We start from the raw sequence: 10,255 nt of genomic DNA, 5'->3' as shown, positions 1-10,255 counted from the left end.
TTAAACACAAAATACCTAAATATTGTCTACAATGTTTAGGAAGTGTAAAAACAATATCTACATAAATATATAATGTAAACAAGTCTAGCTGTGTCAACATCAGTAAAATGTCTTACTTTTCTCACTGCAAATGCAGCTGAGCTGAGTTTACCCGACAGTTTTTCTATATGAGCACCCCACTGAAGTTTAGAATCCAAGGTCACTCTCAGAAAAACTGTGGAATTCTCCATTCCCAGTGTTTCACCATCGATCATAATAAACTTATCTAATTTTACAACATTTGGTAATGAAAATTGTACATGTGCGCGCTCAGAGGAGTCGCTAAATTCGGATCACTTTTTTCGGTGATTTTGTAGTCATGTAACATATCCATAGTATAAAATAATCATTGGCCAGAAATGAGCGAAGTCGAGACATGTCTGGCGCCTCAGAATAGAGACATGCATCAATAGTTTACAAGAATGGCTATTTCGGTGGCGTGTCGATGCTTATTTATAGAGTAAGTGAGCCGTCAAGTGTTTAGAGTGATCTTGAGTTAGTGCATCGAAATACTTGGCCGGCCTGTCTCTCTTTGAAATCGTATTATGATGAATAATTTAATCTATCCATTCAAATATGATGACGTCTGTAGTCTGTGGTTGTCTCGATTTAATTATTTTTAAAGCTACATTTTTTTTTAAGAAATTAAATATCACGTGTCTCAAACGTTGAAGGAAAACATCGTGAGGAAACCTGCATACCAGAGAATTTTCTTAATTCTCTGCGTGTGTGAAGTCTGCCAATACGCATTGGTTCAGCGTGGTGGACTAAGGCCTAACCCCTCTCATTCTTAGAGGAGACTCGAGCTCAGTAGTGAGCCAAATATGGGTTGATAACGACGACGAAAGCTACAAAAGGGTTTGAAGCTGTAAAGCCGTTTGAAAATATATAGAGGTACTCGTAGGTGCCAACTTTTACTTTTAAATTCATGTGAACTCTTTGCAAGACCATCAATAACCAATATTGCTTTTACTGAAAAATATTTACAGTAAAATAGTTGATGAAACTTAAACCTTTTATTTTCTTTTTTAACCGACTTCAAAAAGGAGGAGGTTCTCAATTCGGTCGGTATTTTTTTTATGTATGTACACCGATTAGCCGGTGTTGTCTTAATTTAAGCCATTTCTGGCAGGAGCACATGAAACAACATTGTCTGCAAAATCTAAATCTATAAGATATTCTCACATGGCTTGAATTAATACATCACCGGCTAAGCACCGCCTTCATACTGATCAGCAGGTAGAACATATTATGATGTTATTTTTCGCTTTTTAGTTTAGTGGGTACGTTTTTAGGTTTTGAAGTCGGTTGTATTTTTTTTATTAAAATTTTTATCTAATCTATTTTATACCTCGATTTTCACGGTTAAAGGGACTAACTCAACTCCGAAAAGTTCAATCCTTGCGTGTTGATTTTCGTCGTTAATACGAATGGAAGGGAAAATGGTACCTAATATAAAAAAAAATTGTTTCGAGATATTTTCACAACAGCAAATGGTATCGACTGGTGAAGTTCTGGCTCATTTTTTTGCGCAAAGGATCAGCCTAGCTGTCTACACGAAAATGCAGCCAGTATTCTTGCCACCGTTTCCACGTGGGCATGATTTGTATAGTTATTAGAATAAAACGTGGGGAAAGTTACTTATATTACACTATTTTCATCTGTGAGAAAACATTTCCTTTGCAAGACATGCGTTGCCCTGCATCCTTCAATCAGTCATACAAAATTACAAGCCAGACTAAAACATATAGTATAACTAGCAGACGCATGCGACTTCGTCCGCGTAGAATTTAGTTTTTCACAAATCCCTCGGGAACCATGGATTTTTGGATAAAAAGTAGCCTATGTGTTAATCCAGGCTATAATATATCTCAATACCAAATTTCAGCTAATTCGGTTCAGTAGTCGAGGCGTGAAGGAGTAACAAACATTCATATCATCAAAATAATGTGTTCGCAAATCTCGGGAAATGGATAAAAAGTTAACCTATGCGTTAATCCAGAATAAAATCTATTTCCATTTAAAATTTCAGACAAATCGCTTCAGTAGTAGCGGCGTTAAAGAGTAACAAACATCCAAACAAACATCCAAACATACAAACTTTCGCGTTTATAATATTAGTAGGATAGGAAGTAGGATGCGCTGCCCTGCATCCTTCAATCATTCATACAAAATTACACGCTTTCTGACTAAAACGTATGTATAGTTAAACGCATAGCAAAATAGCAAAATGTCTCTATTAATAAGTGTGTACAGAATACGTGAGGCGCGTTCTATATTAACAAACTTAGTCTCTAGTGAGATTTTCTGTATTTTGTTCTGTATTTATATTTTCTTTGGTATCTTTCTTAGCTATATAAAATGTATCATCATCATCATGATTAACACCCGATGGATCTAGTGCCGGTATGGATTCCAGCACCTTGGGACCCCAACGTCCATTGGCTCATCATTCATTCAAACTATATGCCCTGCCTATTGCCACTCGCTGAGCTAAGTCAGTAACTTTGGTTTTTCTGAGGATCTCCCCAGATCGCTCCATCGCCCGCTGAGTGTTATTAAGGAACAAAATTATTATTTTATAGTAGCTACTACTACTTTATAGAACTCTTTGTGAGAGTGCACGTCTAGAATAGTTCTATATCCATTATTAGGGTTCCGAACGTACGTAGTACAAAAACGGAACCCCTAGGGGTTCGCCATTCGACGGTAGGGGGTTCGCGACAAGATTTACGTAATGGTGGCTTGATAACTGATACCAAGTCAGAATTAAGGTTTCTGTCCAAAATTACTCTTTACATTGAAAACATTTGCGACAAGAAACAAGCACACCCATAGCATTAATATTACAAAGACATTTCTGTTGGTAGTTTAAGAGCTACCTTTTATTCAAATAAAAACCTCAGTTTCTTCAACAGTAAAATTATTTTTTTTCCCTGGGGGGGGGGGGGGGGGTGTCCTTCAACCCTGATCTAAAGGCTTCACATAAGTCACAGCTTAAGTTTTAAGTACTGTTTACGTGTATAGAGCAATAGCGAAATGTATCTGTGAACGGACAGAGAGATCCCATCAGTATGCGGCGCGCACGACTTAGATTTACAGTTGGAGTTCATCTCGTTCTCGGCACATCCTGACATACAGACAGACTGTACATTTCCCGCTATCTATATGTTATTTAACTTCTTACAAACTTTTACTTTATTATAAACCACGGCAACAGTTAGCGACTAGAAGGCTTATAATGTAACTCGGTCGGTACATACATCGATTTTCAATACATCGGTTTTCATACAATAGGGATAATGACAGTTTTTTAAATTATATATAAATTAAGTATACTAATAGCAAAGCAATTTTGTAAAAGTAACAGGGTATCTGCGATCATTACTTTCGGAGCTACAGGGATTTAAAAAGTCAGATTTGCGGCGCTGCCGCGGATCCCTGAAAAACGCTCCATACAAAATGGCACGATTTAGTGACGTCGTTGGCTCGCTGATCGTTAGGTTTGTATGGGCGTTCAAACAAAATTACTAATATCTTTGTTATTTGTGCGTTTATGTTTATAGTTCATTTATTGAAAAATGTCACATTTAATGTAAGGAAGCTAAAATTGTATGAATTTTCATTTAATTACGATAAAAGATTTTGAAATTTTATTATCTCATTTATTTTGCAAATATCCAGACAATCGTTGCTTTTTATGTATAAATTAGTTAACATTGACCTTATTTACCCGAATGTATTATAAAAATCAATATATTCAAACCTAGTCATCATCCCCATTTTCGTAATTGTGATCATCTAACATAGTTATTTCAACTACCATTATACCTACCTAATTACCTAATTAGAGGGTACCTAATTACCATTAGGTACCCCCCAATTAGTCGGGAAAGTCTGTCTTAGGAGTGGATATGACAATAGTCCAACGGGGCGGGGATCGAACCACCACCCCTCCGGTGATGACTCCGACCCGACTGCTTTACCTGAGCTATTGATGCTATTAGGAAAGGCTGTTGAAGATACGGAACCCTGAAAACTAAGCCATCTGTAATAGCTGATTCGCTCTATACTTGTACGTGGGCGATCGAATTGAGCTTAATCCATACATAATGTATCAATAGCTTCACACGGGAGGCACCGATCGAAAACGGCACAAAGCAAACAATCTTTATTGTACCAGTGTCGGTAAATTAGAGGTTTTGTGACCGACAATGAGCCAGACGGTTTTGTTGCTGCCTAATGGACTGCCTAATAAGAAATTGAAGCGATTTGTGCGACCATTCATACCGCCATTCAGTTCAGGCTTTTGTATTGCAATTTGTTTTAATTTTGTCCGTGGAAGCTTGCAGTGTTTGCCTACATATTAATGAGATGACATGTTGTAGTCATGACCATATCTTATAATAAGTTCAAGGTTCCTACGCAAGCTTATAGAAAATTACTTATTACAAAAAAGCTTGTGTGTGCTTGCATATACCTGATTGTGTTCTTTTTTTTATTATCTACAAGTTAGCCCTTGACTACAATCTCACTTGATGGTAAGTGATGATGCAGTCTAAGATGGAAGCGGGCTAACTTGTTAGGAGGAGGATGAAATCCACACTCCTTTCGGTTTCTACACGACGGAACGTTGAATCGCTTGGCGGTACATCTTTGTCGGTAGGGTGGTAACTAGCCACGGCAGAAGCCTCCCGCCATCCAGACCTGGACCAATTAAGAATACCTCAATCGGCCCAGCCGCGGATCGAACCCAGGACCTCCGTCTTGTAAATCCACCGCGAATACCACTGCGCCAAAAAGGCCGTAAAATATTGTGAGAAAGTAATTATTATGAGAGCCGTGATAGCCTAGTGGATATGACTTCTGCCTCCGATTCCGAAGGATGTGAGTTCAAATCCGGTCCGGGGCTTACACCTCCAATTTTTCAGTTAAGTGCATTTTAAGAAATTAAATATCACGTGTCTCAAATGGTGAAGGAAAAACATCGTAAGGAAACCTGCATACCTCAGAATTTTCTGAATTCTCTGCGTGTGTGAAGTCTGCCAATCCAAATTGGCTTAACCCCTTTCATACTGTGAGGAGACTCGTGTTCAACAATGAGCTGAATAATGATGAATGATGGATATATACGAGTAGATATTTTAGGTATATGTGTGTTCAGTAGAGTGTGCAATAATTGGGTGATATCGGGCTCGCTGGGTCATGTGTGTAACGGAGCGTACAACTCTCTCACGCTCTACCAATGCGCCTGTAATGTGCTGTGTAATGCGATGACACACTAGATCACTGCACAGCATTGCTATGCAAAATATTTTTAGAACTACATTTAAAAAATGTAATTCAATACGTCTGAGTATGTACGTCCTATAGAGGATTTCCCAGTGTCCACACATTAGTGTAAGCGTAATTATTAGATCTGTGATAGCTCTGTGGATATGACCTCAGCCTCCGATTTCGGAGGGACCGGACTCAAATCTAACATGCAGGTTTTCTCACAATGTTTTCCTTCACCGTTTTTTTTTTCCTTCACCGTTTGAGACACGTGATATTTAATCTCTTAAAATGCATACAATTGCAAAATTGGAGGTGTATGCCCCACACCGGATTCGAGCCCACACCCTCCGGAATCGAATGCAGAGGTCATATCCATTGGCTATCACGGCACGGCTAAACCTGCATACCAGAGAATTTTCTTAATTCTCTACGTGTGTCAAGTCTGGCAATCCGTATTAGGCCAGCGTGGTGGACTATTGGCCTAACCCTTCTCATTGTGAAAGGACTCGTGCTCAGCAGTGAGCCGAATATGGGTTGGTAATGATGATGTATGTAAGCGCAGTGTTTGTCGACCTCCCACTAGGTGGACTGAGGACTTCAAGCGGGCCATATCACAAACCCCAGGCCGAAGGCCGGTGTACAAAAAAGTTTTTTGTGCTTGGGTAAATGCCCAGCCATAGCCACATAGTTATTATCACCATTATCTAATAAGTTTATGACATTTCGAAAGTGCTTGTAAGCTGAGTTCTACCAAATTTCAATTCAGTTGTGTAACCTGTGCTTTACCTATTCCCATGGCTCGCAATGGCCGTCTGTCACAAATTGTCGCAAATGGCTCAATTGAGAGTCACGCACCACTGGACACGACTGTTCGCTGGCGAAAATTTGGCGTTTGGATTCAATAGCGCTTTTCATGTGAAAATCGGGTACTTTGGCCGAGCGGAAAAATTTTAATAAAAATGGGCTTGCTCCGAATAAAAATAAGGAATCTTAACTTTAAGGTTAAAAGTTTTAACTCAAAAGCTATGACTATTTTACTCATAAACATTGGAAAATCACGACATCCTCAGCGAAATGTAGTTTTCTTGCTGACTATTATTTCGCAAATAGGATTAATAGAGGAGATTGTGTAGCTAAGATCCACCACACTGCTCTTACCCAATTGTTAATTGTTTCTATGAAGGGTAACCGGATAATATTTGTTTCCGTAAATCCCTATCACCAGGGTACTATTCAAAAACATGAGCAGTAGTTTTTCAGTGGTAGTTTAGATTAGATTTTCCGTTTTAGCGATCAATTAACATACTTAGTTATTTCTTAAAAACTACGTCAACTGACGTTATTTTGTAAAACGTTAATTACCAACTCAAACAGAAATTCCGGGTTTCTACCGAGAATTTTTTGAGGAAAATATAACCCAATATTTCATACCTACCCAATATACACATATCGATATAAATCGTTAGATAGGCCCCTCCATACTAAAAAACGCACAATATTATGTCATTACTCAAAGACGTGCACGCACGTCTTAACTTAGTATGCAACAAGCGCATGCTGTGACTTAAAAAAATATATTACTGTTTTTTCCTTGTTTAATCCCTTAATTATGCCTTCGTGGTCATTTTGGAAGTGTGGTCACAAGCCGCAACACGAATAATGAAAAAGTTATTACTTATCATTCGTAAGTATTAGCGAAACCAATGACAATTCCGCGACGCTTCGAGGTCCATCTAATGATCTATGATCGATGCATATATGTGTAAGAGCTGTGATAGCCCAGTGGGTATGACCTCTGCCTCCGTTTCCGGATGGTGTGGGTTCAAATCCGGTCCGGGGCATGCACCTCCAACTTTTCAGTTGTGTGCAATTTTAGAAATTAATTATCACGTGTCTCAAACGGTGAAGCAAAAACATGTAGACTTGCATATCAAAGAATTTTCTTAATTCTCTGCGTGTGTGAAGTCAGCCAATCCGCATTACGCCAGCGTGGTTGACTATTGGCCTAACCCTTTCAGGCATTTTGAGAGGAGACTCGTGCTCAATAGTGAGTCACTTACACAATCGTGATGACTGCCACCTCCTCAGTGCTCAGACGAAGTCTCACACGTCACGAAGGCCACGCAATGACCCAGATGTCCATCCACTTAGTCACGCCAGCATCCATAAGTTAAGCAAACATTATCTCGTTTTAAATACTTGATTGGAATTTTTTGGAAAAAAAAATTTTGACGGCCTCCGTGGCGCAGTGGTATGCGCGAAAGACGGAGGTCCTGGGTTCGATCCCCGGCTGGTCAAATTGAGAATTTCTTAATTTGTCCAGGTCTGGCTGGTGGGAGTCTTCGGCCGTGGCTAGTTACCACCCTACCGGCAAAGACGTACAAGTTAGCCCGCTTCCATCTAAGACTGCACCATCACTTACCATCAGGTGAGATTGTAGTCAAGGGCTAACTTGTAAAGGATAAAAAAAAAATATTGCTGGTAGATTGTCAATGAAACAATGTGATTAAAAAAATGCAACAACAATCGATTATTTACGAGTATGTCCCGGTAACAAACATACCACCCGCGTAGTTCCCGTTCCCGCCTATGACACTCACAAATAACGTGGCTTTATAGTGTTAAAGAATTATGAAAATCGGTTCTGTAGATCCAGAGATTACTTTAACACTACAAACTTTACCTCTATAGAAGTTTAAAAACAATATAAATAAAAACTTCTACGATATTCTTTAAAACCTATAAATAAGTATGTTCTTTAGCCACTGCTAATTAATTAAGTTACAGGTTAATTATAATAAAAATAACCAGTCAAGTGCGAGCCCACTGAGGGTTCCGTAAAAATCATTCTTCGTCAGAAGACGATAAATAAAATACGCCATAAAAGTAATTAAAAACCACATGTCAGATTGTGCTAACGAAGCTCTTTCATTCATTAACACAGGATGATTAACTTAATTCAAAAGGAGATGGTCCAAAATTGTATGGAGCCCAGAAAATGCAACATTACTGTGGGTATTAATGGCAGATTGATGATGTTTTCAATGCAGTAGTCGATTTGACGTTTGCTGTCAAATATCGTGTCATAGTTGCTGTATGTGGGCGCCATCTTGTTACAACTCAAAATTTGGGTTTTAATATTATTTATTTCTTTCTATTTAGTTAGATTTATTCACTTATTTAGATTTCAATAAAACCCTTGTATTTTTAAAATTTTAATGATACGGGGTACAAGAGTGGACCTGAAATGGACCATCTCCTTTTCATTCCTATTTAGCTGTGATAGTTTAATTTTTTTTATTATACAAGTATACCTACTAGTAGAGATTTTCACGAATTTTTACTACCATTGAGCTGTTAGAGGGGAAGATATCAAAATAAATTGTATTATTTGTGCTAAATTGTAGCTTTCTAAATACCAATAGTCTCCGAGCTAAACCTTGTACTATTATTATTCGTCGTCATCATCCCATATTCGGCTCACTACTAAGCTCGAATCTCCTCTCAGAATGAGAGGGGTTAGGCCAATAGTCCACCGCGCTGGCCCAATGCGGATTGGCAGACTTCACACACGCAGAGAATTAAAGTAATTCTCTGATATGCAGGTTTCCTCACGATGTTTTCCTTCACCGATTGAGACACGTGATATTTTAATTTCTTAAAATGCACACAACTGAAAAGTTGGAGGTGCGTGCCCCGGACCGGATTCGAACCCACACCCTCCGGAATCGGAGGCAGAGGTCATATCCACTGGGCTATCACGGCTCTTCTATTATTATTATTCTCTGGTAAAGCCACAGGCAAACGAGCAGACAGAAAGCCAATACTATAAGGTTTCCTTATTGAACAATAGAATGAAAAATTACTCGTAAAATAAAAAACGCAGTTAAGTCGAAAAATCTAAGTAAGTACTATAATTTTGTATGATAATTGCCAATTATGCAATTACAAGTAGAACGAAATCCACCGAATTACCTAACAAAATAATAAATTACCTAAATGCGGGATATGTAGATAATTTAGGTTCTATAACTAGATATAAAACAACGTCTCTCGACATTAGTACATAGTCGCATTCTTCAGTTTTTTGGACATGTCTCCCGGCGAGGGAATGATTGTATCGAACGCCTTGTTGTGCAAGGGAAGGTGGAGGGAACTAGGCCGATGGACCGACCAGATTAAATCTGCTGTAGGCGGTCCCTTGCATGAATGTACGCGACTCACTACACAAAGGGAGAAGTGGCGAATGCTCGTGAGGCGTATTACATCTGCCTCCAACACGTCCTAAAGACCTCGACCGCTCTGTCAAGAGCGCAGCGATAAAGAAGAAGAATAACTAGATAGATATATAACGTGATAAGGTAATATAATAATAATATTATTACTTAACACTAACTAACTTGAACTTGACTTGTATTTAATTATTATGAGTATAATGTTTGACACACATGGATCCGTCCGGCTGCATTCAAGTCTTGTAGCGCTTGTAACGACGTATTTAATGTTTATAACAGACTAGCTGACGCCTCGCGGTTTTACCCGCGTGGTTCCCGTTCCCGTAGCAAAACGGGGATAACATATAGCCTATAGTCTTCCTCGATAAATGGGCTATGTAACACTGAAATAATTTTTCAAATCGGACCAGTAGTTCCTGAGATTAGCGCGTTCAATCTAACAAACAACAAACAAACTCTTCCGCTTTATAATATTAGTATAGATACAGTAAGGGATATGTACATATATGTACTTATATATTTTTTACATTTCTGACATAACAAAATTGTGAAACAGTAAACTCCTGAGATAACTGTAAATATAATAATTTACAAAAACTTTGAGTATTTTACCTATTATATTATATGTCTATCATTGCTAACTTGCTTTCAGCAGGTGAAATCACAGCGATTGTTCGGTTATTGAAAAAGCGGTCTGTATGTGC

The sequence above is a fragment of the Bicyclus anynana genome, chromosome 22, assembly GCF_947172395.1.
Source record: "Bicyclus anynana chromosome 22, ilBicAnyn1.1, whole genome shotgun sequence".
Lineage (NCBI taxonomy): Eukaryota > Metazoa > Arthropoda > Insecta > Lepidoptera > Nymphalidae > Bicyclus > Bicyclus anynana.
Note: the sequence above shows the minus strand (reverse complement) of the source record.